This window comes from Zingiber officinale, chromosome 3B (genome assembly GCF_018446385.1).
Source record: "Zingiber officinale cultivar Zhangliang chromosome 3B, Zo_v1.1, whole genome shotgun sequence".
Lineage (NCBI taxonomy): Eukaryota > Viridiplantae > Streptophyta > Magnoliopsida > Zingiberales > Zingiberaceae > Zingiber > Zingiber officinale.
Window position 1 is genome coordinate 40,490,068 of NC_055991.1, and position 5,590 is coordinate 40,495,657.

Here is a 5,590-nt window from a genome sequence, read left to right on the forward strand (position 1 = left end):
GATCCCTTCAGCGATCTCCTTGCGTCTACGTGTTCCTCTCGTGGAGAGGAGCGTCCTCATGTCGGAGTTGTTGCTGGAAGGAGCCCTTATGACCTTAGGAATGAAACCCTAGCCTTTCCTTGGCTTTGGCGTGAAGAGAGGGTGCAGGAGAGAGGGGTACGGCGGTGAGGGTTTGAGGGAGAAAGATATCCCGATCAAATAAAACCTCACTTAATCACTTCCCTATTTATATTAAGTGGGTAATTCTTCCCAACTCTAACATAAATATAATTGATTTCCTTTCCTTTCAGCACGGCCCTGCTGGGTTCTCCTGGTTACTAGAGTTCACCATAAGTCGTAGGACCCAATAGGTCTCGGGTTCAATTCCCTCTTAAGCTATTTTACGTTTCTATTTATTTTTGCTACTTCCGCTACTCTAATAATTCTATAAAAATATTCTAAAATTCTAGAAACATCATAGAATATTTCTAAAATAATTTTGAGAATTTCCGGGCGTTACACTTTATGTTTTGGGGTTGTTCTTCCTTTGCAATGGAGTAGATCTCCTTTCTAGGATTAGGGAGTATTTGAGATGTGATGGAGATGCAAAACTATGTGGATTTACCATGTTTCTATACAATGACTTGTTAATTCCTTGTTTATGTTTGATGAAGTATGTGTGTGAAGTATATATATATATATATATATATATATATATATATATATATATATATATATATATATATATATATATATATATATATATCTTTTGCATATTTTATCAAATGGCTATGTAGAATTATTCATCCTATAGGGGGAATATCCTAGATCGTATGACTGAGGGGCGTCGTGATAGGGCTGCCCCGCTAACGGACATCTAGGATTTCACTTTGAAAGGAGAAGCAAATCTCCACAAGAAAGTAGGGGATCTTCCATAATCACTATTTCTATGTAATTGTGTGTTAGTGTGTTTCCATGTTGTATGATCAAGGGGCATCGTGACAGGGTTGTTCCGCTAACGGACTTCATAGGAATCACTTCCATTTAGTAGCTTAGGACATGGAGTAAGAGATCATGTCAGCTTATCCACTGTAGGGGAGAGTCGGTAATGAATCTAACTTCCTACAAGAGTATGAACATAGAGGATAGGAACTAAGCAATCTATGTAACATCATCTAGCATCACAAGGAAATCGAAATCCTAGAATCGCACCTCAAATCATCCTCCATCCTCTTAGCTCGATCCCCTCTCAAGATCCATTCTCTCTCTTCCCTATTTTCTTTCTCTTACTTTCTTTCCCAACCAATCTTACGTTTGTCTAGATAATTTATCATGTGAAGTTAACTAGTGCTTAATCAACAGTCCTTGTAGATTCAATATTCTTTTATTACTGATGATGAAACTGTACACTTGCGGTTCATAACAAGTTTTTGGCCCCGTTGCCAAGGACTATTTTTTATTAACATTAGTTGATTAGCATATGAGTTACTTTAGACACTTTTCTTTTTCTTTTTCTTTTTCCCTTTTCTTTCTTGTTTTCATTATGCGCTTTCTTTCTTGCAATTTAAATTCTGCGTTTTCTTTCTTGTTTTTCATATAGCATTTTATTTCTTGTTTTTAATTCTTCATTTTTATTTTTTCTCATAATATATCCATGAGCACTAACATGTCAAGTAGGCCCTTAAGAGATTTTTATACACCCATTTCTGCAAGATTTATGTCTCACATTGTGCAACCTCATATTAAAGCAGAAAGTTTCCAACTAGACCCAGAGATAATTTTCATGATACAAGGTCATAAATTTGGTGGAGAAGTATCAGAAAGTCCTTATCTGCACCTTAAGATATTTCTAGAGCTTTATGATATGGTGAACTATGAAGGAGTGTCAGCGGATGCAGTTCGATTGATGACATTTCCTTTCAGTATCAAGAATAAAGTAAGGACTTGGTTATATTCTCTTTTTCCTCAAAGCATCACAAGTTGGGAATAATTGGAGAAGAAATTTTTGAATCATTTTTCCCTCCAAGTAGAACAATTTACATGAGAAATTGCATCACAAATTTTGCTCAGGCAGATGGAGAATCATTATTTGAACCATGGGACAAATTTAAGAGTCTACAAAGATAGTGCCCTCATCATGGTTTGAAAAAATGGCTCACCTTGCATATATTCTATAGGGGAATTTCTTTCTCAAATAAATCTTATTTGGATTCATCAGCTGGAGGTTTTTTTATGAATAGGAGTGTGGGCAAAGCATATACATTAATCGATCAAGTGACATTGAATCTCCAAGAATGGTCAGATAAAAGTTGGATGGAATCTTCCTCAAATATTCAAGAAGTGTAAGCCATAAATGCAAGAGAGCCTGTTAAACAAATTACAATTCAACCATCCAAGAATTTTGAAATTCATAAGTCACAGAATGAGGGGTCCAAACAGTTGGATGCAAAGATTGATAGTATTGTTTCAAAATGGTTCAAACAAGATCCCCCTCCTACACAAACAAGCTCTAGTGAAAATGGTAATGATATTAAGTTGAGAAGTGGCATGAATCATGAAGAACTTATGAAAAAGGACTTGTACAGAATTGAGGAGGAGAACAATAGAAGACCTCAAGAACTCAGTTCCATTACTCTAGGAAGTTTCCAAAGGCCACAAGTATCTTTCCCTCAATGATTGATCACACCAACACTAGATAAGCAAATTGGACCTCCTCCACAAGCTCAAAGAGAATATGGGGAAAAGGAAGTTCAATCTTTCCCAAGACCTTCACTAAGGGTTCCTTTTCCACAAAGGCTAGTGAAGGTCTATAAAAATAAAGACTTTAAAAAATTTTGTGATTCTAATATGGTTGAGTGAAGATTTATGGATGTATATAAAGATGAAGACTCTTCAGATGAGGATTATGGATGTATGTAGTGGATAATAAGTTTTCAGATCTACCTCCAAGTTTTACAGGATGTTATGATGAAATTAAATTTTCAGATGATGAATGTAATGAGGTAGATCAACTTTAAAATGCAAATGAAGTCAGTGATCCTCCTATAGTTGATTCTCCCACTGAGGATATTGATGTTGATTTATTTTTTGATGTTTGTGTTGTTGATGATATGGAAGGATGTGCAGGGAGCTATGTTATGGAAGCAACATCTCAAGAATCACCTCCTTTGTCCATACAACCTTTTGAGATTATGAGAGTTGCAAGGATTGAACATGTTGTGGACCATTGTGTAGAGACTTATACAGAGTTAGCAGAGTCTCAAGAATCACCACCTTCACTTGCACCAACACCTGCGCTAGAGCCAGAATCATTATTTAATTATGAAGATGTCACATCCACTTGTTTAGAATTTTCAGGTACTTCTCAAAATGACAAGGTAAGTATTCTTAGTGATCCTTTGGAAAACTTTATAGAGGCACCCAACATTGATTCTATTGGATGTGTTCCATTTTTTGATACATGCTCTGTTAAACTTAAAAATTTTATAGTTCTTTCTTATATTTCTCTTGTATGGGAGGTGTGTTCTTTCTTTGCATGTGCAGATTTCACTTGGGCTTATAATTGGAAGCTCAATTTGAACCGTCTTCGACCACCTGAAAGAACTTCAAAGAAGACAAAGATGGAGAGAGCGAATAAGAGCCCTTGGTAAGAGGGTGTTGAAATATCTTACCCCTCCAAAAGCGAGATTTAGATGAATCTAATGAGGTGGTCGAGCTAATGACCTAAAATGAGCGCTTCTTGGGAGGCAACCCAAGTTCATCTAATTTTCATTTTAGTTTTAGTTTCTTTACTTTGTTTATAATAACTCTAATCCCTCTACTTAATTTTTCTTATCTAAATCTTTTTGTAGATTTTAAAGTTGTGGGGGAATGTGAGCACTAGATAGAGGAGTATCTTCAAGCACATGAATGTCAATCATTTGGAGCTCATCACTTGGTAACTTTTCTAACTTCAAATACCTCCTCCATATTTTATTTCTAGTTTTCATTGGGACAATGAAAAGTTTAAGTCTGGGAGGATACATTAGATGCATTAGGTTTAGTTTAGTTTTCGGTATATTCTTCTTTTTGCATAATAAAATTTTGTTTTTGCTAGTTGCATCATTCATCATATTATGATTATTTGTTCCTTATTGTAAAATACTAGCATGTTTATTCTAGATTCCATGTGGTTTATTGGTTACTTATGGTGCTATTATGTTTAGTGATCTATCTTTTTCTATCTATGATAGTATGAAGTGAACAATATTTTTACTGTAAGAGTTTAAGTATTGACCTTGTTTTAGGATCTATTACACTTTGCCTAGTTTTGATGGTTGATAACTCTGAAAATAGTCATGATTCATAGAACTTAATTAGTACTAGCGTTTCTATGGTGATTTCTCAAACTACATTTTGGTTACTAGATGATACTCGAATCATGTAAGCTCATTTGGAAAAATCAAAATATCCCAACATTTGCATCTATGTGCATTTGTGTTCAAATGTTTCATCTTGCAATCCATTAAAAAAAATAATGATGAAAAAAAATTGAATGAATAAGGGATATAAAAAATAGTTGTCGTGAGTTGGAACTAGTAAGTTATCCCTTTGAGACTGAGTTAAGTTACTGTGGAAATAACTGCTATGTTTCTCTTGATATCCAGCATGCCTTTGAGATCATGGGTAGATTGAGGAGGATGAACTAAGCGTGTGGCAGGTAGTGCCTATTGCCAGGAGTATAAGGAATATGGTTCTATGACGGCTTGACTAGGCTTAGAGATTGAAACTTGATAAATTTAGGCCACTTTCGCACTGAGCACGGAGGACTACTACTTAGGTCATACTCAAACTACTTTTGTATCTTGCTCACCAATGAAATCATTTGATAGGATTAGATTGATTTGCTAGAGATTATGATGCAGTATTTAACCACATGAGTTTAGATGCAGTTTTGCTTGAGGACAAGCAAAGGTTTAAATCTGAGGGTATGATGTGCGTAGATTATATACACTTTTATGCATGTTTGGACTCACATCTACTTGTATTTCATTAGCATAATCTATGTTTATTGCACCCTATTTCATTATAATTTCACACTTCCATTATATTCTATTTGGAGATCTGCTCTTTGCATATTTTAATTAACAGGACGCATATTGGAGCGAAAATGGAGCAAAACGCACACGAGAATAACTTTGGAAGAGATCAAGCCAAGGCCATGTGACCCACACGGTCGTGCTCCCCCAACAGAGGCAAATCAAGCCACTGCCGTGTCAATACCCTGTTGCCAGGTAGCACACAACCATGCTGAATGGCACTACCGTGCCAGCTTTCCCGAGGTGAAGAAAGCCACGACCGTGTGAATCCACACGGCCGTGTGACTTTGGCATAGAAGAAGAAGGTCACGGCTGCGTGGCCCACACAGCCGTGTGACCCACATGGTCATGTGATCCACACGGCCGTGTGACCAGAGCCGAGGCCAAGAAGAATCTGGCCGTGTGGATCCACACGGCCGTGTCATGGGGTCATGCCACGCCAAAACAGAGCTATGCTGAATTCTGGGTAGATTGCAGACCGATCGTCAAACGGTCATAACTTTGCGCTCGTTTGGATTTTTGGGATATTCTTT

General features: G+C 36.7%; 1 non-coding gene across 1 annotated transcript; it reads right to left on the reverse strand.

The window, feature by feature from the left end:
- Positions 1-2,017: 2,017 nt before the first annotated feature.
- Positions 2,018-2,123, reverse strand: LOC121968848. Its single transcript, XR_006108376.1, has one exon. It is a non-coding gene; the product is annotated as a small nucleolar RNA R71 (small nucleolar RNA).
- Between the last annotated feature and the right edge of the window lie 3,467 nt (positions 2,124-5,590).